Below are 26,723 nucleotides of genomic sequence, written 5' to 3' on the forward strand. Positions count from 1 at the left end.
TTCCTCACAGCATCTCTGTTCCTCTTATACAAATACTTTGTTAAACCAACCATTGTTTTCTTGGGGAATTTCACAGAATCGCGGCTTGCAATGATAAAGTTGCAAGATGGATGGAGGCATCACTTGCTGTGGTTTTCTAGCAGGGAAAATCAGACGGAAGCTTTCTGCTAGGCTACTCCCGCACAAGAACATCAGACAGCCGTTTACTGCAGCCGTGTCTTCTCGTCTGGACAGAGATGCTATCTTTCTCCTTGTGTCAGGAGGTAGTAGCACCAGCTTATCACTATCTAGATGAAAAAGTTCAAGGGAAGAGGCAAGAAGCCAGATTTCATAGAAGAAGACACAGAGTCCCTAGAAAGCTGGGGACCCAGTTCCTTCCTGATGCTGCTCTTTTAGCAGTATCAACTCCCTGTTCGCCAAATGTCTCTTGTTGTTCATTTTTAAAAAAATTGTGTCTTGAATCTATCCAAAAATATAGAACAAAGCCTCCTACTGAAATCCGTTACATTGACAAAGTGTCAAGAATCCTGAAATAGTGTTTTCATCCCCTACCGTGCCAAACAACAGCATGTGTCTAAACACACTGGCAGATCCTGAAGTATACCCTGATGGATATTAAGGACTTGTTGCATGGAAAAGAGATTTTTTTGCTGAAGTCGAGACTTGCTCATCTGAGAGTGCCCTGCCTTATAATACATAAAACTAGAAGTTATCAGCAGATCATAACTTTTGAGCTATAATAAAAGTGGGCAAGTGATCTTGTCTGTCACCTGAGCACAAACCATAACTCTAAGCAGTGTGAAAAAATGCATTGAAACCTCTCCATGGAGCAGTGGAGCAAGTTATCTTGGTAGATACATAAAATATTGCTAAGGAAGGTGATCATTAGACTCAAGATCAGAGGAGGTTTCTTGGAAAACTTTGGGTTTAGACCAAAATGGAGTGCAACGCAGGAATCTAGTCTGAAGGCCGGAGAGGATAAACATCTTCAAAGAAGGAATAAGACAACCAACACACGTATAGTAGAGTCAGTTGGCAGTTCAACAAAACTGAAGAACAGAAGGTGCGCCCCGCTATGTTAGATAAAAGTAGCATGTTTGTGCTCTTGCAGATCCTCCAGTTTGCTCTCTTCTTACTTGAGCTGAGCTTCTTAGATGATCTTAGATTATGTTCTTCCAACCTAAACCATCCTATGATTCTATCATTCTTCAGCCTGGTGGGCATCTCCTCCCCTCTCCCCATTCTCCATTTTCAGTCTGAGAAATGATTGCTCCATCCAGGTCTAGTGAAACAAGCAATGTTGTCTCATTGCATCACCTCCCATATCTTTAAATAACTCTCTATGTATATTGGGAAGAGCAAAGGAACCTCAAAGTATCCTGTCTGTGTCACACCTATGTCATGAACAACAGCATTGCAAAAACATCCAGTTGTTGATGTCAACAAGGCGACATGACAGCTGCTGAGTGGGAGTTTTTTCTTCAAGCTGTTGGCTATTCCCAGCTTTGCCATTGCTGCATGACCTTGGTGAACCCACTTCCCTTTCAGCATGCATCAGCTGGTCAATGTGTCATATGGGGATAACCATCCTTATAAGCCTTTCTCCATTTCCTTGACATTCATGGAGGACAAGTGCAAGAGGCAAGCTGGGTATTACTCAGCTATGGTCTTGTGGCTGCTTGTCTCAGGATGCTGCATGGATGAGGCATGCTATAGCTCCTGTTTGCCTCTGTTCTCTGTTGGAAACGAGGTGTGCATGGTCATCACTGGCGTCTGGCCTATGGCATCTTCCTGGGTCAGAGTTGTCTCTGTTGTCATAGGGTTTTGCTGGAGGGTTACCAGAGCTTTTGGAGAAGTCTATGACAAGGACATATCTTTCTCTCTCTCCTTCCCGCTGTCTTGCCCACTCCATGAGTTTAACCACAGGGCATGATGTTTTCTTCATTGCACCTCTGATACATGAGAAGTGAGTGCCTCATTAGAAAACAACTAGGCAGGCATCAGGCTCACTGTCATAGTAGAGCGCACACGTGCCGGGGAGGGAGAGAAAAGGAGTGTCCACACCTTTTGGGAAATGAAATTAAGATTGCATTGAAATGTGCAAGCTGTTCATTGAAACAGTCTGATTTGGGGGGGGGGGAGGGGGGGAGCACAGAGAAGAGATGGTGGGACGGATAGAGGGCAAGAACAAGCAAGAATTAAGAAATGACATGTCAGAAATAACGTTTCAGTTAAACCATAGAATTCCATTTCCAGAACGGAAAAATATGAAACCTGGCCTTGCTCTGCTCTTGTAAATCTCTGGCTGTGGAGGCCATCATGGAGGATAAAGTGTTGTGCAGTGCCGGCTCAGAGTTGAATCAATTTCTCCGCGTGGACTTTTATGTCGCGCTATGTGAAATTGAAATATTATTTCTTTCAGATCTCAGTTTTCTGGCTTTTTCTCTCGGGCTTATTTAAGAAATAAACAACACTGCCCCCACCTCCTTTAGCAAGTCCCACCATCAGGTAGATCTGGCTCTGCTCCCAACTCTCAAGAAGTAAACGTTCCCAGCCAGGCCTGCTGACTAGCTCTTGGTTTCTTTTCTGCATGTTGTTGTTTGCTTGTTGATCCATGCCATGGGATGGAGCACAATTAAATGAAGAAAAATGAAAACATGGTGCTATGCCAGACAGTTTTGCTGCTGTCTTGCTGATTATGAAAGATGAGTGTGGTTCTGGGCAAAGAGACAAGAAGGGATAATGCTGTGTCCTTGATGTACTCCACCTTAGGCAGCTTCTGTGGAGCTCTGGTCCTTCCCCAGGACTCATGAGAAGAGTGGCAGCATTGATGTAGGCAGGAGCTGCCCTTGTCCCTGGGCTTGTTTCTTACAGAGTTTGTCACAACCTAAAGTGCGTGATGGTTTGGTATTTTTAGATAGGCATTATTTTGAGATATAATTTGGTATGGGATCTAAATCTAACCTGTGCTGAAAAAATGCCTGCTTTTAGTTTGCACAAGGATTTTCCTGTCATAAACCAGCCCATCTTCTTCTATCGAGCCAAAAGTTTCTCATTCCTTCAGCAAAAACACGAGCTCTCACACACAATCTTCTTCCTATGAGGACAGGCTGAGAGAGTTGGGGTTGTTCGGCCTGGAGAAGAGAAGACTCCAGGGAGACGTTGTAGCAGCCTTCCAGTATCTGAAGGGAGCCTATAAGAAAGTCGGAGAAGGACTTTTTACAAGGGCATGTAGTGATAGGACAAGGGGGAATGGCTTCAAACTGGAAGAGGGGAGATTCAGACTAGCTATTAGGAAGAAATTTTTCACTCTGAGGGTGGTGAGACACTGGAACAATCTGCTCAGGGAAGTTGTGGCTGCCCCATCCCTAGAGGTGTTCAAGGCCAGGTTGGACGGGGCTTTCAGCAAACTGATCAAGTGGGACGTGTCCCTGCCCATGGCAGGGGGGTTGGAACTAGATCATCCTTAAGGTCCCTTCCAACCTAAACCATTCTATGATTCTATGACTTTGTGGTGTTGTGGTTTTTTTCTCCATCACTTTCGCTATTACTGTCACTAAATCTTACTTTCAGCACTAGAAAAAACAACATACATACGTCAGATGTAATAGAAAATACCAAGATATCCAGATTACTTCTTGTTCTAGTAAAGTGGACTTCCAATCAAATATTGGGACATGTCTTAGCTAACAAGGCAATTTCTTTTTAGTCTCAAAGACTGCCTGCAACCCAACCTGCTGAAATTAATACTGCTTTTGATCATTGTGTTCCCATGGACAAACCACAAACTTGTACTGAGGACGCTTCAGCTGTATTCCCTGTTCAAGGGCTTGGGCAACTCAGTTGTTTTCTCTGAGCTTATATTTCCCATCTGTAAATGATGGATACTAACACTGGTGGCACGTACAACACTTGGAAATCAGGTGGTGGCTGTAGCTACACATTCTATTTATTTGGCGTTGTTGTTAAATGCCGGTGGGGACAGGACAGGACAATGGAGCAATAGCGAGAAACCATATGTTTCTGCAAAAAACGCATGATTTTACAACTGCGAATTTTGTACTAAAGCTTGATGTGACACCTTTGAGAACAAACCCTCCGCTGTTACTACTTTCTGCAGGAACAAACACAAAAAAAACTCAGATCCAGAACTCACCTAGCAGAAATTAGGGAAAGGGGAGAATTCAGCAACCCAACAGACTGCACCTTGGTGTTATAATTGTAGCTCCGGCAGAGGAAAAGGAGGTAGGAACAGCTGTATTCTCACTGCTGTCAGAGGTACGCTGTGGTACACCATTACGGTGTGTAATTGTATTATCATGCTGCCAGGGAAGTCAAGTGCTTTGCAGGAACTTCTGAGTATGTTTGCTTCATATCCTCTGTTGCCGTGACCAAAAGGAAAGGCAGAGCATTGCTTTTCAAAACAAGGCGGGGTGAGGAGGGGGTGAGTCTTAGGAGAAAAAGGAGGTGAAGAAAATCTCATTAATTTTCCTGGTGAATCATTTCCTACTTCTTCGGGCTCACTCAGACCCTGCTGCCATTTTGACTGTGCAGGAGAAGGTGTTTGTGTTTTCCTTCAAAATGCTACCTCCCACAACAGATGATTAATCTTTAAATAACGTTCTCTAATGCTTAAACCTGGCTTTGAAGCTTTCATCTCCGTGTGATTTCAGCTGCAGTCACAGCCGTGCCACGTCTAGGATTACCCGCCACCCGCCAGCCGACATTCTTAGAAATGATAATAGGAAAATTGGGTGAATTTACTGATGATGAAAGATATTAGTTAGACAGCTGCTGTGACTGGAGTCCTTTGTGCACTAAGCAGGTACAAGGTGATTAACACATCTTCCCTGTGCTCCCCATCCTTGTGGTTCAATGCCAACCTGGGGTCTGGCGAACAGGGATGGTGGAACAGATTAAGGCTGTGTTTAAGGAGAACTGGGTGCAAATCTATGGCAACTGCTTTTTGAATATTGGCAAGTCACGTAGGACTGGATGGAAAATGCAGTGATATCACCAAAGTAGAGGGCTGAGCTGAGAGCATCCAACACGGTGCAGCACAGTGCAGGCCCACCATGTCCAATGAAGTAAGGCACCATCCGTCGCACTTACTGGAAATGTCTAAGCTTGGGTGGGATCACTGGTGCTCCAGAAGCTTCCTTTTCTCTGCAGTGACTGTAAAAAGAGCTGGGTCACTATCATGAATGCAGACACCTACACAGAGGGTGGGTGACACCAGGTGCGAGGAACCCAACCCAGATGGGAGCGCTCGCTCAGCGTTTCAACTCTGCTGCAGAGAGCATCTCACTTGGTTGCTGTGCCTGAATAACAGTGGCTCACTTTCTGTGCCGTGTAATTTGGGGGGAAAAAAAAATCTCTTCTCACCTGGATATGGTCATAATTGTGACCTTACTTGTGGTTGTCTACCCTGATGAGTGTCTTGTGACTCCTTGGTCAGAAACTCCTCAAAGAGGCTTGGCCTCTGCGCCTTTCTGTTGTAGAGCGAAGGACTCTCATCAAAGACACACCAGGCTAGAGGGGGTAAAAAAGTGAGTCGTTTTCTCCCCCAGTTTGCTCACAATCTCTGACCTGCATAGAGTGCAACCAGTGGATGAAATGGAGAAACCAATAAATCATCGCACAGCAAACAGAGTTTAGAATAAAAGCGCATTTCTCATTTCGGCACTGCTTAGGCAGGATCGTATTCACTCGTGGGTGTTAGTCTAGGAATTAGTGGGAAGTCTTTGGAAATCTTATACAACTGTTTGTTGAATGTCTCTTCTATTCATTTAGCATTAGTTTTATTTATGCTATTTAATGCTTTCCAGCCTCACGCATGTATCTGAGTGTCATCGTGAATGTATGTACATAAGAAACACATGCAGTTTGCTTCCAGCCAAAGTCCTACTTGTTCAGGCGTAAATTACAAACCCAAAACTAATATGCTTACAAAACCCACCTGTTTTTTAATTACTCAGAGTCAGGGAGACTTGCAGGCACAAGTCAAGTTTTAAAAGTGTTCTTGTAATGCGCTTGTAAGTGCTATCTAAAGCTACATGACAGTTTTGACTCAGAGTTTGTTATCTGGGAGATCAAGTCCTTTCCAGCCTTGAAATCTGTGAATTCCTTTGCTACAGCGCTTCAAAAACATAAGGACTCTGAGCAGGGTTATTCCTTCTGCCTCTCTTCCAATACCTGTACTGTTTTATTAATTTTAAAATAACACTTGAGCACTGAGCCTTCCTTCTAGAAACCTAAATTATTTAACCCAGAGAATTATTTAAGCTCCATCACGTTTCCTGAAAAATAGGCAATAACCCCCTCAGAGACGGAGAATTGAGGATGCTCAAATGATAGCAAAGAGAGTAGGCATTAAGGTGGTAGTAAATTGGGACTAGGATTTTGGATACTTGTCTAAGAACATTGTCTCAATCCCAAGGCCATCTTTCCTGTCCTTGCAACCCCAAAAAAGCCCACCTCCAGCAGCAAACTACAGCCTGCATGTAATTGCCAGCCCAAGTAGTGATTTCAGCCAGATTTCTCTCATGCTTGAAGATGTGTTGCTGTTGATCCCTCTGCTGACTTGGGGTCTGACCAGGACAAAACCACATCCTTTTCCTCATCCTCCTCCCTGAATCTTCACCTGAAATTTGCCTGGAAGCAGAGTACTATACTGAAACTGGTCATTTGTCTTCTTTCTCTGCATTGTAATTATTGTAATTTTGCTCCTAGGTCCTTGTGCTCTACTGTGTCCTATGTCATGAAAGGCTTTTTGTACTAGAAATCTCCATAGAAATGAACATGTCCTAAGCTATGTTAGGGAGGAACTTATAAATTCTGTTCCTAGGTAGGGATTTAGTTTGAAAGGAAGAAAACACTAGTGGAGGACCAGGTACGGAGCAGCTTCCTCGTGAAGGGTGACAGCAAGGCTTGCAAGGTGCAGCCAACCATCGGCCCACCCATCGATGGGATGCTGCGCACCTGCCAGGACTAAGTCTTCTGGAAATACACCCACAAGAGTCAGTTTTCCTTTTTTCACGAGAGGGACGGAGATGGATTTCCCCAGCTCTGAGGGGATTAAATGCCAGTTGGGTTGACTCGATAACGTGGAGCGAACAGGGTCAAAAAAACGACTTCAGCTTTCAAGTGATGGGTTTGTCTGCATCGGCGTGAACAAATTCTCCATTGTATTCACCACAAACAGGCTTTTCTTCCCATATCAGCCTTCAAGGGCTTTTTGTTCCAAAGGGTTCTTTTTCCACTGTATAACAAACATATTTATTGTCAACACTGCAAGGAAAACCCTGCTTTCCTTATGTCTGAGTTCCCATGTGTCTCTCTTACACTATCCCAGGGCATTGATGGACTGTAGGATCTTGTTCCAGGGCCTTATCTGGTTTTCATTTCAGTAGTCCTTTTTGAGTCTTCTCCCATACAGCAACTTACCCGTGTATCTGTCTGACCTCCTGCACCAAAAGCCACTCCGTCCTTTAAGCACTGAAATAGATTTCCCTTCTTTCATCAGCCTGGCATGCCCAGCCCCAGACTGTGCCCCCAGCCCCAGCCCTGCGGAGTTTGTATCAACATCGCCGGCAAAGGATGTCAAGGCAATGGCTTTGCAGGCCTCAGCAGTGATATTATCAGACCATTAACCTGAGTAAGCTGTATCGCTATACCGGCGTATTTTGACACCTCCGAGTCACTTCGCACTCTCTCTTGCAGCAGACAGCTTCCTCTTTGTAGCTTAGTAGCCGCTCCACGCACTGGTTCCACGTTTGCCTTTTAGGATGTGTAAAGCTTATCTGCTTCCCCTGTGCACGTGTTTGGATTTTTATTTATTTATTTTTTTTTTTTTTTAAAAGCCAGATCTTCGGTCGGTGTACATGCAGTCGGTGGAACTGCAGTGATTTACAGGAGCTAGCTCCGCAGCCCCTGTTTGGAGAGCTGTTAACCATTTGCTATTCTTCGGAAACAATTAAGTATTCTGGGTAAAATGCAACAGCATAACACTTAGAGGAAACCATGCATTTAACAGAGTGCATTCCTAGTAATGGGTGAATTTTAATAGGGTTAAGAAAAAATGTTTCTTCACGTGTCTGGGCATCTTAATTACTGTGTGTAGGTAGGTGGGAAGATTGTCCCTGTGTCTGAGACAGTGCTTTGCAACTGATTTACTGTATGTCTCCAGTTTAACCACCTGAGTCTATTATATGTTTGAGTCTAATACATATTGAGTCAAATATATATTGATTCTAATATATATTTCCAAATGGGCTCAATTTTTAGAGTTAAAGGTGATGCATATGAACCTTAACAGAGCTATGTGGTTAAGCGTTTGTTGTGGGTTTTTTTTCTTTTATAGCTTAAACAAGAATACACTAATTCTTGCTCACAAATCAGTAAGCCATTTAAATCATGTAAACCTTATTTATTTGTCATTTGATCATACAGCTTACTATCTCTGTTTAATCTGGGTGTTATGGTTTCTTTTCTTCTGTCAGTGGATAGGATGGGTTAGGATCTGGATGCCTTCAGTAGTGATGATCTGAATTTCTTACTGCTGAGGCATCGTAGTAGTTACAACAAGGAAAAGAGGGATTTAGAGTAGTTGCTGTGCGTATGGACTTTGGCCTCAGTGTCACACATCATGAAAGTTTCCTTCTCTCCGCTGGAGGACGTGGGCTCATCAACGTACAGCTTGTTGCCTTGGTGGGCATTCGTGGAGTGTGGAACAGGGCTGGGTTCCCGCTGGGCTGTATAACAGAAATTTTGGTACATAGCGTAATGGTGTCTTTAAATCCCTCATCACTAGAGACACAAGTTGTTTTTGTCGCGCCAAGAGTGAACCTGGGTACATGATGTTAGATCTGAAAGGTGACTGCTGTTTGATCTCAGCAGATACATGGTCGATCTGAAGAGCATGGTCCCCCTGCTTAGGCAAGCGGCACTCATCATTTGATGATCAAAAGCAGGAGAGCTGCTCAATCACCAGGTGAAGTTGCCGAGAGCTACAGAATTATTGCACAGAGGTGTCTCGCTGCAATCCAGCATCTTTCTCTACTGAAGCGACGTCGTGATGAAAACACTGCAGCGCGTACCCGCTCTGATCATCTTGTGGTCCCAGCGCCCTGTATGTCATAGGCCAGCTCTCTTCTTCCAGCTGCAAGGATGCAGGGAAGGATCACGCCCGTCACCGCTAGCTGATGAACACAAATAAGCCCGCTGCTCATCAGTTCGCTTTAGCTATTATTCTCCTTCCCTGCCTGTGCTTAAACTTTATGGGGCTGCAATGCTTCATCTACCCTAAAGGCAGTCGCTTTCTTTTTAATGTCACTAAATGTTTAAAAACATGTTGATTGAATTTACAAAGGTTGTGCTTCACAACCGTGGAGCAATTGTATTCTTTTAAACGAGGCAGAATTTGCTTATATTAAATCAGTTACAACTGCTATAATTCTGGGATATGCCTTTTGGCACACAAACAGCTCTCTAAAAGCAGAAAGGCTTTTTTTTTTTTTTTTGTCTCCTGGATCCAGTTGCAGGTACAGGTTAGAACAGCCTGTGTTCTTCTTTAAAATATGTCCATTCATCCTGGCATTCAGGTCTGCCAGCTGAAAACAGTATTTTCCAGCCACCCCCAGCTCTGAATTTATCAGCTAACTCAACCAAGCTGCTGAGGGACACCTGGGAGGGTGGGCTCGCGTCTTTCTTTTGTATTTTAATGTGTCCCAAGTGGAGCAGAGAATATCTGAAACTGTGAATCCAAACCCTCGGATACTGAGAAAGTGTCCGTATTGATCTCCAATATGAGGTGTGGTCTGGCTCTCAAATGGCTTTTGGAAGGCCTTTGAATATCATCAATGCAATGCTAATGGCAGATCTCCCTAAAAGGGCATCTTTTAGAGCCACTTTGGAGTACCCTTAAAATTTCTGGTACAGTTCCACTGGGCTGCTAAAAAAACAACTCTGTGCAAAAAGAGCATTTTTGCCAGTCCCTGGGGAAAACCTTCAAGATAGATTTTGCTTCCTACTGCATGCTGTGGCAGTCCAGATGTTTTCTCTCAGACAGATGTTGCTCTGCCCGACACCAGGCATCGTCGCTCCTGAGCTGCGATTTTGTGTGTACACAGCGTCTGTTCCTGGAGCTGCAGAAGCTGCGATTTTTTTTTTCTCTCACTTTTTGTCATTTATACTTCCTGCACAATTCAAATAGCCAAATGGTTTCCTATTTAGGAAGGGCGGTAGTTAAATGATGAGGTTTGTTTAAAAACTTCTGGAGGACTGAAGCCTTAGATAATAAAGGCTCCTTATTTTATTCTAATAGGCTTCTGAGTTCCGCGGCAGAACTACATGCTGTGCAGCACAGCTTCGTGCACACAAATCCTCCCACTTTGGTTTCAACCTGCCACCTGGCTTCTAGTATTGAAAGGGACCGCGAAAACCTACAGAACGTGTCTCAACCGTAGCCCCTCTCGGCTGTCTGTGGCAAGCTGAAGAACCTCAGTGTATTTAGTTGTTCCTAATGTGCAAGCTTACCTGTACATTTGACCATCTGCGTTCCCCTTGTATTTTCTCATTTTCACAACTTTTTGGCACAGAAAGTTCTGCTGTTTGTCAGTCTTCGTTTTATATGTGAGGATGGGACACACTGTGACTTTATTCAATGACATAATAATACTTTTCATTTTGTTTCCTATTTATTTCCTAATTTCTCTTATGTTCTTTTTCTTTTGCCACATGGGTAGCCACAGGATCGTAAGCAGTCATTAAAATTCCCAGGCCTTTTTTACAAGTTCAAGGCCATCCTTGTGTATACAAAGAGGATTTGTTCACAGGATAGCTCATATCCTGGCCTGATTTGCCCTCCTGAGGGGTTATTTCTTTCCATAAATTCCAGTCCACAAAGGATCAAAGGTGGACATTTCATTAGGTGCCTTCTGTTATATAGGATGAATCCAGATCTACAGAGTTTAGCCAAACTGCATTTTGGAAATTAATATGTTGTAATGCTTAAATGTAATGGCTTGTGACATACATGCACTCAGCCAAAACAATCCAGCAATCTCTTCTGACTTTAAATTGTGTGTATATGTGATTACCACAGTAATTTTTAGACGGTGTTTTCAGACCCTGCTTCTGAAAGGGTAAGCAGATATCTAAACCCGCTAGCGTCAGTGAAAAGAAGAGCAGTGCCTGAATCAGTGCCAGTCAAAACATACACTGAACAGCCACTCATGGATAACAAAGTCTGTTTCTCCAAGGATAAAACTAAAGGGACTGAAAATACTGTCAAGAAGCTGACAGCCGTCCCCTGTCAAGTCAATACATGACTTGTGGGTCTCCTTGAAGGGGTATAAAATTTTCATCCAAGACAGTTACAGGAATGGTTCACAAATCTACTGCATCACCTGCTAGGAGGGAATGAATTAAAAATAGAGGGAGCCTATCAACGTAAAAATCCATGCCAAGAAATAGTCTCCACACCTGTCTCATACTTCCCCGATTAAAGATGCAGAGCTGTGTTGAGCTGTTGTCATGAAGGGGATCAAACCTCAAGAGCATGAAACTTTCCCTCAGAGAAATATTTAAAGGAATGTTATTTTCCTGCTAAGTTAATGTTGTTACACAATAGAAACAGCAGTACTGTTAGGAAAATATGAGAAATGGAAACACTTCCTTTTTTTCTTATTAGACATATGCTTATGTACAGCTTTAATGATTACATCTAGTTAACAAACAACATTTTCTGTAGCCTTTCTGTAAAAAAAAATTAATCCTTAAGAAACATTTATATACCAATGTCACGTATCTCTTCAGTTTCTACTTCAATTATTCACCAATTTTCCAATCTTTAGAGCAACAAGTTCTTTATTATTAGGGTGCCTGTAGTCCTTTTTTAAAAAGTGGATTAGAGACATTCCCTCCAATATATATGTAAATAATAATTGTGAAAATCATATTCTTTAGAAAAAGTATCTATTAGTACACAGAAGCCATAAGAAGGGCATGCTAAGAGTCTTTACTATCCTATTCCAAAATTTTTGAATCCTCTTTCATAATATGCTTGTTTTTATCTGTGGTTCAAAACTTTAAATACTCGAGTTCATGAATGGTTGCTTTCCTCAAATAGTGTATGATAAGCAGGTATGTTTCCAAGAACCAGAAATTTAAGTGAAGGGTTAGCTGTCATACAAAAAGGAAAAAAAAATTGATTTGCTCTTTCATAGAATATATCCAGTGCTGGTTTTAAATTAAAGATTATCAGCTTGATAAAAAAGTTAAATATACTAGAAGAATACAAATGTTGTTACTGTAGGGCTACTTTAGAAAAGCACTTGAAATGACTAGTTCTGTACATATCCAATCAAAACAGAAAATGACAACTAAACCTCACATATAAGTAATGCATTAAAAAGTGAAAGATAAAAAAAAATAAAATAAAAAATCTATTGCATAATTTTTTGAAGAACCTTAAACTTCCAGAAATTACAGAAGAAAAAAATATGTTATGAAACAATAACATCCACTTAAGCTCCAAGAAACCTTCCAACAACAAATTTCCAGGACTGGGCAGCTTGAACATTGACTTGTGTAAATCTTCCTGGTAGCCTCTGGTGCCTCAAATATTTCAAATCTTTTAACACTCCATTGAGCAGGGAAGGCTGCCCGATTCCCTCTTGGAAGCCAATAGATTATCGTTCTCTTAACCATTATCATTAATTAATCCAGGCAATAAAACACTGCAAACATCTCAGCAGACCAGCGATCTCTTGGCATGCAAGTACTAATTTCCACTGAACCAGTATGGCTTTATTCCAAGTTTGAGCCACGAATTCTTGTCTTTTGTAAACATTTAGTATCATTCATCATATTAAGTGAAACAGCCTTTTCCTGGTATTTATTTATATCTATACATAAAAGTTTACATATATGTGTATGCGTACATAAACACATACATAAACACATAAGTTTAAAGTGGGTTTTGGAATTCTGTTTTGAAGATACACAATTTAGGCCGTGATCTTCAACAAACTGTTGAGCACTTTTTTAAGTGCGTTTCTTTTAGCAGCTTCTGATCAGATATTTTCTCATTCAGGATTAATACAAAACATTTTTTGTCATCTCTTTCATTTTGTTCAGCCCTGTTACAGATCCATAGCACCTCGTACCTTTTCTAAAACTAGAGCTGTGAGATCACGGTTCACAGCCAAAAATATAGTATTGCATCAGATCCAGACATAATGCAGAAATGGTATTCATTTAAGAAAGACGTGGACCTGTCGGAGCGGGTCCAGAGGAGGGACATGAAGACGATCAGAAGGCTGGAACACCTTTCCTATGAGGACATGCTAAGAGAGTTGGGGTTGTTCAGCCTGGAGAAGAGAAGGCTCCGGGGAGACCTTAGAGCCCCTTCCCGTCCCTAAAGGGGCTACAGAAAAGGTGGGGAGGGACTCTTTGTCAGTGAGTGGAGCAATAAGAAAAGGGTAAATGGTTTTAAACTAAAAGAGGGAAGATTCAGACTAGATAGAAGAAAGAAATGTTTTACGTGAGGGTGATGAGACACTGGCCCAGGTTGCCCAGAGAGATGGGAGATGCCCCATCCCTGGAAACATTCCAGGTCAGGTTGGACGGGGCTCTGAGCAACCTGATCTAGTTGAAGATGTCCCTGCTCATTGCAGGGAGCTTTAGACTAGGTGGCCGTTAAAGGTCCCATACCCTTCTATGTTTCTATGATTATGGTAGCTTTGTCACAATTCTGCACGGTCAGTAGCCCATGCTATGGCATAGAAATGAATTGCTTTAATGTGAAGGCAGAAGCAAAGTGTCTTTCCCTTCTTCCTTCTGGGCTTCTAATAAGCAATGTGATGATGCTGACGTATACATGTTGTCCTACAGGAGTGAGCTGAACAGCCTTAGATCCCCTTTTTGCAGTTCTGCCAGGAAGATCTCTTACTTTGAAGTCCCGCAGACCTCAGGGACTTTTTATTTATTTGTCCATATACACAGCTTGCTGAAAGCTAAGAGACAGTGAAGGCTGATGTCAAGCATTGGCTCCTTTCTTCATAAAAGTAACAGCTTAGGTGGGTTTCATTTCCTCTAACGTCGGGCATTTAAAAGTTTAACTTTGCGAGTTATTGTTGATTATGCCGCCTTTTACTCATGTTCTGTTCTTGTCTTACAATTTATGAAGTTGGCCACACTTTGGTGGATGTCCCTTTCTTAATCTCGCAGGCATTAATAATGACCAAGGCACTGCATTTCCTCTCGGAGCCTGATTTGTGTTTTTATTTTTCCTCTCATTTTGAATAAATCAAAGGATATACTCCAAAGTATTACCTCAGATAACTTGTAGTATTTAGGAATTTCTTTCTAAATTCTCTTCTCCTTCAGACAGAGTTGAACATAGCACACTTCCTCTTAGGAACGTTCCCTTGCCTATACAACTCTGAAATATTCTCCGAAATTAGTAGTAGAGTGCTGGATCAAAAACTCTGCCAGGGACTTATCAGCAGTTTTACAGTGGGGACAATCACATGTTAATGCTCATACTTTTGGCACTCTTTAATTTACTCAGAGAAGCTGTAGCTTCCCATGACCGAACCTATGCAGCTACTATCTCCATAGAGTTTTGCCGACTTAGAGAAAACCCTCTGGGTTCAGTGAGTACCCTCTGTGCCAGAACTGTGTTCAGTGACTGCATGCAGATATATATGCCATCTTTGGTCTTTTAAGTCAGAAATAGATCTTCATCTTGCAATGGCTCCGAGCAATAAACTGATGTGTCTTCTAGCCCGGTTACATCACCCAGCAGTCAGGCTTTTGGTCTTGTTTGCAAATCCTTTGCCAAAAAGCATTTCTGATTCTTGTAGGAATATTGCATCACTTTCCAAATGGTTACTTATAAAAATATTTGACGTAAAAGGTCGGATCCTAGACCTTCCTCTGTTGCTTTTGTGTTCCTTTATTTGCTTCTTCAATGGTAGATATTCCCAGGAGTATATGTAAGAAGTATGGAATTGGTCAGGGAAAAAAATTACCACCACCCTTTTAATAGTGGCTCTCTTGGCCCAGTAAAAGGGCAGTTAGCACAGAAGAGAGCTCCTCACTCACAGTCCCAGCAACATATGCTGGTCGAACAGAGAGAGAGCACCACAGGTGCAGTTTGTGTTTTGGTAACTTCTGTAGCTGGGATAGTCCTGATCAGCAGCCTTTTGTGAGGACGTAAGAAAAATGAAAGTGGGGTGGTACACTTCTCTCAGCTAATCTTCATTTTTATTTGCTGTTCTGTTCACGGTATTTTGCTGTTTCAGCATTTCAAAGTCTGTTGTGCAGCCTGCTTTTTTCCTGGATTTTTCCCCCAGTTTAAGCAGTAAAGCACTATGAGGGAAACCTGCTTGGTAGATACCATATTCTGTAGGTGATTAAATGACTTTAATGTGCGCTGCGCCTTTCCCACTCCTCTTTTTGCTTGTCACAAGTTGTGAATTTATCACTGTTACCTGCGCCTAAGAAGAGCCATCAAAGACAAACAAATTACAAGTTGTTTTCCGCACCAGACGGGTTTCAAGTTTCCTGAGGGCTCTGAGTGTTTGTTTATTTCCCAGAAAGAATTAGGTAGTTAATTCCTCGGCATTTCTTGCTGGTCTTTTACATCAGCTTCTTTGATAAATCATTTGGGACATCACATAATCAAGAATTGCCATAAAACCTTTATACAGATCTATAAACCAGATTACATTGTGTGGGAAATCATTAACCTCCTCTATGTGAATTGTGCTGTTTGTACTAAAAAGGTGCAGCTACAGGACAGTAACTTTCACATTTATCCTCTGGCTCAAGAGTTAAATCCACTCGACAGCACCATCAGAGACGACATCTGGAAAGAAACACCTGGTGATTCCACATTCCCTCTTGGTTTTGCTGATGGTGCTGGTGGCGGGTTTTTAATCTCAATTTTCTCTGCCAAGCCCTTGTCTTTCATCTGTGACAATGGCAGAATTGTTTTGAATAATTAAAAAATGGAGCATTACTGGTTGGCAGCCACTTTAATTTAATATTCCTAGGCCATCCCGCACTGGCATAGTCAGGGCATGTATTGAATAATTTTTTGCTCTACAGTAGATGTTAAAGCTCATCTCACTGATGGGAACATTAAGACTATCTCCAACAAGTAAATTAAACAGTGTCTGGGAAGAGTCCCAGGCACTAGAATACAATCATCTCTTCTGCTGCACTGTTAAACATGATGTCTGCCTGCATCGACTAGTGCTCTCCCAAATCATTCTCAGCTCTGGATCAGGAACTAGAAAAAAGAAACAGAGATCTTTCCCACCAGTCTCTTTTTATGCATCTGTGTTGTTTTGGAGGCTAAGAGAGGTTACTAGGTTAGACACTGCTCCATGCCAGTTGGCCTCAGTGCTCATGAATGGTTTTTTGTACATTTAAATTACCTTTGTAGGTGTAGCTTAATTAAGTACAGCTCCTGTGAGCGCGCAGCATCCTTGGGGCAAGTCCTCACGACTGTGCTAAGCGGAGTTCAGATGTTACCCTTCTCCATCAGCATAGACAGGGCAAACCCTCGGGCATATCTTCCCAACCTCGTAGCGTAGAGTAGGACTGAGCAAGTGAACAAATAGGGATTAGATTCAGCACTGTTTTACGCCTGGTTTACCACATCGTTTCTGGTGAAATTCTTTGTCATCTGTTCCATCTAATTTATTTGATAAATACTGTCTCCATCTTTGGGTTTTGCACTGCTATTGATAACTATAATAATTTCCCCATCACAGAATCACAGAATGGTCAGGGTTGGAAGGGCCCCCTGGAGCTCACCCAGTCCACCCCCCTGCCAGAGCAGGGGCACCTACAGCAGTTGCACAGGATGGCATCCAGGCGGGTTTGGAATGTCTCCAGAGTGGGAGACTCCCCCACCTCTCTGGGCAGCCCATGCCAGTGCTCTGCCACCCTCACAGGAAAGAAGTTCCTCCTCAGGTTTACATGGAACTTCCTATGTTCAAGTTTGTGCCCGTTCCCTCTTGTCCTGTCACTGGGCACCACTGAAAAAAGACTGTTCCCATCCCCCTGGCACCCTCCCTTGAAGTATTTGTAAGCATTGATAAGATCCCCCCTTAGACTTCTCCAGACTAAAAAGCCCCAAGTCCCTCAGCCTTCCCTCATAAGAGAGATGTTCTAATCCCCTCATCATCTTTTTAGCCCTTTGCTGGACCCTCTCCAGCAGATTCCTATCTTTCTTGAACTGGGGAGCCCAGAACATACCAATACAAAGTCTTGACTGATGCAAAACTACAGTTACTTGAGCGTTATAAATGTCTGACACTCACTCGGGAAAAAAACTCCTTCTAATATAACAAGAAGTTTGTTCAGAACATGGACATGCCCTCTACCCCTCACAACTGTGACTTCAGTAAATCAAATAACAGCAAAATAAAATCAGTTACACAGTGAAATCAATCAACCATCAAAACCACAAATCAAAGCAAGAGCAATACTGGAAAATTCTCCATTCTAAAACCTAAGAATTATTACCAGAGAGAAGCCATAGCAGCACCATGAAGTCCCAGAGCTTTTCTGTCATTCTTGGTTGTTCATGAAATACTATGTGGGATTTCTTACTCTTTTTTCAGATGCTGTGATGATGGAGAATAGTATAATGCCTTAAAGAAAGACAGATTATTGCTGTGTTGAATCAAGCCATTAACATTTATGTTCTTCATGAATAATTTCATGTACTCTTTTGAAAACTTTACAAACATTCGCCACCCTGTGGAAGAAACAGCTGTCTTCCTCATTTAATAGCAGGGAAATGGGCAAAGAGGATTTACGCCTTGCTCTTCGTCTCAAGATTAGAAGGGCAGGAGCTGTTTCCCAGTTCTGCATGCTGAAGGACGCTTGATAGACAATATAATAACGACGTAGCATAGCACCCCTTTTGTTGTCAGATCTACATAGAAATACTGGCCCATATAAAGTGAAACATTGTTTTGTTTATATAATAAAATATTTCACAGGTACGACATATTGGTAAGTGCAGAGCAAGGCGGGCAATTTGTATCCACATGTGGAATATAAAGATAGGATTGTACATGCGTAACTGCACACAACTGCTGCTGGAATTGTGTTTCCAAGCAGATTGGTTGTTTATCCCCATTCTTGTGCAACTTGCGTTGGGAAAACATCATTCTTCTTCCTGTAGGTTCTCCTGTAGCCCATCCTTATGCAGCACCTAACGCAAAAAACCCTCTGAAACTGCTAAATCTCATTTTTCATATGGATTTTAATAGAGATCTGAAATTTAAATAAAAAGCTGTCAACTCTTCATTTGATTTATCATTTCTTAATAAAAAAGGAAGAGAGAAAAGTCAGTTGTCCCCTTCCCAAATAATTCTTGGGCTCCTGTTGAGAAAATTTCATTGCCACTGTTATCTGCTCCCTAAGATCATATGGCTTTTGCAGAACTGGGAAATGATTAATTTGAACATTCGGTTCATTTTTACTCCTGAGCATTTTCATTTTTTAAAAAGTGGGATATTTTGTGTCTGTTTTTCTGATTTCATGATTATGGCATGAGGTAGACCAGGTGAGTGTACTAAACATTCATAGGAGAAGGTTTCAGAAGTACAGTGGTTGATATTTTAGAGAAAATCTTGTCTCGCAAGGCGAAGCATTGGGATTCATTCCATCTAATTTTTGGCTTCTAACTGTGGCAACTATGTTAAAAGTTCAGTTGTTCTAGGCTGCCTTTTCAGCCAGTGGACAGAAGCACCTTTACCTGGCAATGGGTTGCTTCCGTTCCCCAAAAAGATTATGCTTTTCGTTTAGCAGGTCAGTTTAAGTGTTTAAATTCAGGGTGAGAGGAATCTGTCCCCCAAAATCCTCCAATGCCAAGCTTTAGCTGGATGCTGAGGTATTCAGTTTGGTAACACATGTGGAACCACCTGGAAAGGTCTTCAAATGTGCAGAAGGCCTCCAGACAATGTTAACCTCATCCTTGGGCTGGAAAAGCTCCACAGCTTTTGAGTTCATTATGAGCTCAGCTGAGGTAGACTGTGAGGCTGGAACGTTTTCAGGGAATGGAAGAGGATGTTTGTGTACCATCATATATGTGTCTTCTTTTTTTCTAGTGGGTCATAAAACATTATGGGGACTATTCCCACCTGGAAGCTGCTCTGTTGTTAGGATGCTGGCACCGCTCTCTTCATGGGATCTTTCAATGCAGATTTGTCCCTTCATACTTAAGTAGAATACACTATTCCTTTTTCTACCCAAGGTACCAGTTTTCCCAGTAATGGTGCTTTCACTGTTACATCCCTTTTACACACAGGCATTTGCTGTTTGGGGACTACAAGAAGGAGTGGATGAAAACTCATAATACCACCATCTCTCTGGTCTTTCAAAGGTGATTATATTCTCCACAAGGCATAATGCTCTTGCCTTTTTCAGTTTTTCTCTAGTGTGCTGAATTGTCAGCAGGGTAAATATTCACCTTTCTTCGTAAATAAGTAGTGGCTTTGTATCAGACGTCGGTCCAGCCACAGACCAGTAAAGCTTTGAATAGCACTGGAACAAACCAGCGGCACAAATGTGAGAAGCTCATGCAATTTCTTCTGGTTAGGATTCACTTTGAGGTTGTTTACCCACCCTTAAACACAAACAGGGAAGGTCTATTATTTGATCAGACCTGACTCTCAAACAGAGATCTCATTATATTGGCTTTCAACAGCACAGTCGTGTTTTCAAGCTTTGAGAGGTGCAGCAGCAGCTCTTCATTATTACCAAAATGGGGAGAGAGAAAAGAAAAAAAAAAAAAAAAAAAAGATGATAATTTCTTCATTTCTTTAATGGCTGTTGAGAGACAAATCTCCCTTTCTTTGTCATGCCTGGCCGAAGACCGATCCAAAAAGCTGCCTCATATCCCACCATGCTGAGGGAGATCAGTGGGTGGTTTCAGATATTCTGACTGAACCCCATTTTTCAGGAAACTAAGCACCGGAATTCTCATCAGAATTAATGGAGAGGGAGGACACCTGGCACTGTAGCTACGGTGGAGAAGGCTACAGTCACAAACACCACCAATTCTTCCCTGGTACTACCTTAATTTTGTAATCAATCATATACAATCCCCTCCCCCCCAACTTTTCTTTCCTTTCCACCCTTTCCTCTTCCTCCATTCCTAATTCACCTTTGCAGATGAGATCGGAGTCTTTGGGAATAAAACCTCATTTGAATCCAGAAACCAACTTTTCAGAGTAACTCAGTACATCTAGTGAGACAACATCTGATCTGTCCAATCTCTAATCGATTTAATAGGGGCAAGGGCATAGGCAGGCAGGATTTAGGATTTTTCTTCTTATTTCCACGGAGCCCTTCTGGGTATTTCACAAAGCTGCTAAAGTTCACGTTCTAGGACAAGGTAAAATGTCTTTGAGGCATCGAGTAGCACACATTTAATGAAGATAGAAAGCCAATCACTTAACATCAGATGAGGAACAGCAATTTCCTTCAGTCTGGCACTTTGTGTATTGAACAAAATTGCATGAGAGCTTTGAGCACTAGGAGAGCTGTCAAGCGGCCGTTTGTCTGGGAGCTGGAGCAGTCCCCTTGGAAACAGCTTAAACCTTTTAAATGAAAGCATTACAAAATGTACATCTGTGTGTAATATATTGTCCATAGCCTCAACTGTCAAGGGCCAGGCAACACAATGTTTATATATATTTTTTCCTGGTAGTCATTTTCATGCTTTCACATGTAAACAGAACCTCCTTTAAGACTGCAGAGCACTTGGCTGCTCAATATAAGCGAGCGGCATACGAAATGTTTGCCCTTAAAACTGGTTCAGCTGGGTCATCTGACCTCGTAACATTTACCTCAAGATTTGTGATATTCCCTGAGCCTCTCTATTGCAAATACAGATAGATCTCTTGTTAGATAAGGCAAAATGAGAAATTTGACAGTCACCCTCTATACATTATGGTGAGAATTAGTGTTTTTTGGGGGGTGAACTGTGAACAGACATACGTATCGCCATATGCCTCTATATAACACTGGTCCAAATTCAGAATTCTCTATCGTACCATCATAAGTGATCTGTGAATGTGAACTCTGGGGAAACATGTTATTTGTTTCATTGTTTTATCTCTTTATAAAGTAGTGTATTCACTTTACTCGTTGTATTTTTCCGGCGACTATGAAAATGGCTAACAAAAAAGCCAGAAAAAAGAATACAAGGATGGTACATATTATAAAATACATTCCGCTGCAACATATTTGGTCTCATGGTCTCATCCTGCTGTAAATGTGGGGCAGCTCTTCTGAAATCAGCTGAGTTTTAACAAGTAAAACTGCTTTAAGTGAGAGGAAAATCAAGCCTGTTTTTTTCTAGCCCTCTCTCTCTCTCTCTCTGAGATTTCCTTGATCCTCTCCCCGCTCATCTTCTCCTCCAAAGCCCGCTTGCAACTTGTACTTCCAGCAGCCACTTTCATTAATGAAAAGTAATGCTGAGCACTGAGAAGATTCCACTTCAGCTTTGACACTAGGAAGTGGATTTAAAGTATCTGACAGAGCTGCAAACTACAGCTGATTGGGCATTTTGGCAGTTTAAAACTATTGCTTTTCTTTCTTTTTCTTGCCTTTGGCGTCTCACTTTTTTCCCCTCACTATTCCCATCTACTGGTTTTAGTCCCCACAGTATTCTTTGTCCTTAACCCTGTCTCCAGCTTCCCCCAGAAGGATTCGGTAGCAGATATTTCTGGTCTTCAGTGCTAAGACCATGCCCTGCTCAGAATTTATCCCATCAAGCAGGTATTTGGCCAAAGGGATCATAAATGTGTGCAACAAGATCACAAGATCATCATCAACTGGTGTTTCATCACAAGGTCCATCTAGAGGGCTGTTGTGCAAAGACCGCAGGGGCTGGTCCACCCCAGAGCATGGCATTGACTATCTCCTTGCACATAGTTACAAAGGGGAAAACTAATGGTTGACCAAGCAGCTTGGTGAAGAGTATACCGTGGAGATCTCACCTTCTGTTACAAGCAGGATATATTTTCTACTAATTTATATTGAATTTGATGTGAAATAGTGAAGGAAAAAAAGTTTCTTAAAGAAACTGTAGGAAGTGCCTGGGGTGGTTACACAGTTGTGATCTTCATCATGAAATTTTTGAGTGGTTATTTGCATTAAAAATCCAAAGTGATGTTGAATTTGGGAGAAAATACAATGAGAATCGATCCAATAGTGTGCAGAAGAACAGGAGAGCTGTACTGCTGTGTTCCGAGAGTTTTTGTGATGATAGATGGGATTGTGGTTGCTGTTTTGAAGATATTATTCATTCCATGACAGTGATCCATTGGGATCAAAATAAATCCACAGCAGCAAAATAAACAAGCGTAAAACAGGCCTATTGTAAGCAAGTGTGGGAGAAAATGGTGGTTATATGACAACTGGGTAAATTTTAGAAGTTGAAAATTGGGAAAGCCTCCAACCCATGATTTAAAAGACAACTACTGCATGGAGTAGGAGTTTATAGATCAGCAGAACAAGCTATCAATTTTCAATAAAATATTAGGAGTAGTTTAATGAGATTAACCTCCTGGGAAGTGTGGTGGACCAAGTTCAGAGGTGCACTTGGAACAGAGTTCTGGCTCCAAGCCACACCCGGAAAGTATGGTTGTTGGCTAGGTAGAAAGGAACCATATCTTTTTTTCATTCTCCTCGATCCCTCGATTTCTTCTCCAGCCTTTAATCTTCAGTTGCTCTGCTCCCCCTGCAAGTAGTCTGACCGCTTGATCCAGTCTCTCCCAGGGAGATATCCCACCCTCCTGCCTTCCAGAGGGCATTGAACAGTATTCAGGCTGGCAGTTCTTGTGACATTGTGGCTTTCTTCTCCGGCAGGAAAAGAGGGGAAAATCCAATATCACCAGGAGTAAAAAAACAAAATTACTGTAGAAACGCGATAAAATACAGGGATTATAGACTGACCTGCTTCTTGCTAACTTTAGCCATCTAAAGACTAGTTATCTAGCTGGTTGTGGATGTTTTAAACAATTTCATGGAAAAACATCCTTTGAAAGCTACTAATCCCAGCATCTCTTTCTCTGGCTGAAGAGGTCCCTGAGTCACAATTTATTGGGGTCTGGGAGAATATGCAGCCGATTTACCTCTTGGTATGCTCGCCTGTTCTTGTACTGGTTTTCTAGAAGTCCATGATGGATCAAGGTTACAGAGGAAGTCAATGGCAGAGCTGGGAAAATGTCTTCTGATTCCCAGGCCACTGCTCACGGCAGGAGACCGTTGTGATACCGAGTCAACAAAAACCGTGATTTCTCCTTTCTGTGCAGGAGTATTTATTGTCAAACAGTTGTCTTCAGTCCACCCAGTCTATTTGAAAAAACCCGAAGGAAGGAGAGATCTAGTTCTTCCCTGGGAAATGGTTTACAGTTTTCTAGATATGATTGGATTAACTGTCTATACTTCTTCCTTTTCTAATTTCACCCCATCACATTTAATTCTCCACCCTCGAGCAACCCTAAATAATTCCTGCATGAACTACTGTTCAGTAATCTAATAAGACAGTAAAGTGTGCCTTTGACATCCTAACCAAGATAGTAAATATTTAATATAATGCACTCTATGAGGAGCAAAGTAAAATTAAATGAAAAGTCAGATAAAATGAGCTTAAATGCAATAAATACCGGTTACTATTCAGTGCCGAGAAGTTGCATGTGTATTTGTTTCCTCTCAGTTAGCAGTATTGGCAGCCTACTTTTTTGTGGTTTTGAAATGGCAACAGACACCCACTTGCAAGTCTGCTTCATCGTGTCTGTTAAAATAATTACTGACATTATTGGCTTTATTGTTTGGCATCCCAATTTATTTAATTTTTTTCAGTTAGCGGCAGGAGGTCCAAAAATCTGTGTTGTTGGGTTAGTTTTTTCTTTTTTTTTTTTTTTTTTTTCCTTTTTGGTTTGCCTGAAAAAAGCCATAGAAAAATTGCAATAAATATTGAAAAATTGCTCAGTTTTATAAAATATATTTGGAAAACAGAAAGCAGATTTAGTCCAATTCTGTTTTCAACCTGCGAGGTAGAAACATTCAAATGCAAGCAAAAATTATCCTTATGCTTTCATGCCCACTTTCAACGGGTTATAGAATTCTTTATTTATTGTCCCATACCATTATGTACTCCTCACCAGATGCTGTGCTCCACCCAGAACCACCTATGCTTTGCCACTTTGCCATTTTCTTTTGAGAAAAGAAATAATCTTTGTTAACTTATCATCTAAAACCTGAGAAACTATTTCTTAAAAGAGGAAGTTTCTTAGTATACAAAGAAATAATGCTAGTTAAGATCCAAATTAATCCAAATTAAGGACTGTACAGTCATGGCTTTAGAGCTTCCTAGAACAACTCGTAGATTACCGCAGGTTTCTAGTCTTCAGTATTCAAGAATTTTCCCTAATCTTGAACATTCAAGATCAACTATATTTAGATTTTGAACCTGCAAGAAAAAGATTGTCTAAAGATATATGCATTTTTTAACCAAAATCTACAAATAATGAGCACACCCAGCTGTCTTATAAAAAATTGCAAGTATTTTAGTTGGTTTAAATATTCTAATTTTAAAAGCACTGAAACATCCTTGTCTTTTATGGCCTCTTCTGAAACCCTCACTGGAAAACTGTTGGTTTCTTGTATCAGAAATTTGATCCAAATGTCATTTTTCTGTGGGATGGTATCTCATGTATCACACTGATGTTGTTGGGTGTTTCAGTCGCACAAGACCAGGTTATAAACATGCTCCCCGACGGGTGTCCTTTCCATCGATCCAGCCTGTGTCTTAGTCCTGGGGGACATCACGGCCTTTCTTCTGGTCTCCAGTGATGTTCACTCCTTGAGAAAAAGCCAAAGTCTGGAAAATGTTTGTCCTTTTCGTACAATTCTCACAAGGCTGATGGACTGCCCACACCACCCAAAGTACACCGTTATGGGAGACGTTCTGGGATTTGCTCTCACATGGAAAAAAATTTTAAATCCTGAAGTAGGTTCTTACAGAGTGGTCAGTTCCAGTAATAAAATAATTGTTTCTAAGATACTATCAGTAATTCAACTGCTAATTAATTCAAGGAGATGTTCTGACCTGCCTTCGGATGCCTTGCTCTGTCATTAATATTGCTTTGCGTACTATTAAGCACAAAAAATGGACACCACCGCTTTCATTTGGTTCTATACCTTTCATTTTGAAGGTCAGTCTAGGACACACTCATGCACTGGTCTATATCAGGGATTTTTTTCAAACACGACAGGGTGTCTCGCAGTCAGACAGGATTCCTCCAACATTGCTGAATGAGAGATGCTTTAAAAGGATAATTTTTCTCTGATTATCCCTGGGTAAATACTTCCTCTTGAAATGATGTACTCATTGATAGATATTCAACCCCCTGCACTGCAGACTGGTTTATATCAGTACAATTATTTGGAGTATAATTAACTGTTACTTTGAAGAGGCACACACAGGAACGGAGTCTCGTTTGCATCCGTGTTGGAACGGCAAAGACAGCTAGACAGTAAAGATTATCACTGAAATCAATAGGAACATGGTGGAAGAGGAGGGAACAAACCTGCTGAACAAAGCATTGTTTCTGTGTAGTCATTGTTCATTTTAGCACCACATGTTAATAAGTTATTTGTTGCTATCACCGCAACTTCTCCAAAACATTTCAGATGTTAAAAAAATATGCAGCTTGCCTTGTAAACATAAATTTTTGAGACTAGTGAGAAAACAGTATCCCACTGGCTTATAGAGCTACTTAATACATTGGATTTGATTCCTTCTAAAAAGTAAGGGTGGAAAATGTCAACAGATAACAGAAGAGCCATCTCTAGAACCAGAGAAAAATGGTTTAAAATGCCATTCCAGTGTATTCCCTGGAGGATTAGGTAGAGAAGTGTAATTAAGTTTTCTGATTTTTATGGAATGTTCCATGTTGTTAAACAAACAATAAAATTCATAGTTATTCCTATCATAACACTTAAAGAGATTTCTCTTGTTGAAATAAAATTAATGTACAGTATCATATGGTGGGCAGGTATCTTCATATTTGGCAGGTTTAATGGGATTCAGGGATTATGCCATGGCAGCGTTCAAGAAGCCCGGTTGTAATCAGTATTTCACTTTCAGCTCTTAAGCTTGTAATAGATTAATGAATTTGTGGAACTGTTGGCTGCTGCAGTTATAGTTGTAGTAATATATCGGAACTTTTCTTAATGAAGTAATGCAGGAAACACTTGGAGACCATTGTGTATACCGTAGAGAGAAATATGTCCAAAATAACAGAGTTTTTAAGGCAATAAATGTATGACAGGGCTGGTTTATTTATTTGCGTTGCTTCTATTTTTCTTTTTTTTATTACCACTATTGACTGAAATCATGAATAGTTTTATGTGTTTGCGGTGCCACTGAGATACAATTTGATAATGAATAGCAGAATAGTGGAATACTTTGGATTAAATTACAAAGGATGAAAGACATCAGCAAGCACCTGTTGCAGGCCTTAAAAAGAAAGAAAATATAAATTCCTTAGACCATTCCAAAGCTGGAGACAGGATATAGCATTTGTGTAGTGCTTTAACTGCCTAGACATCTGCTGGGTAAAACCCACTGTTAAACACGGATCATCAAAAACGCTCCTAAGGTACACGGAGGA

This window comes from Vanellus vanellus (genome assembly GCF_965231255.1).
Source record: "Vanellus vanellus genome assembly, chromosome: 1".
Classification (NCBI taxonomy): Eukaryota; Metazoa; Chordata; class Aves; order Charadriiformes; family Charadriidae; genus Vanellus; species Vanellus vanellus.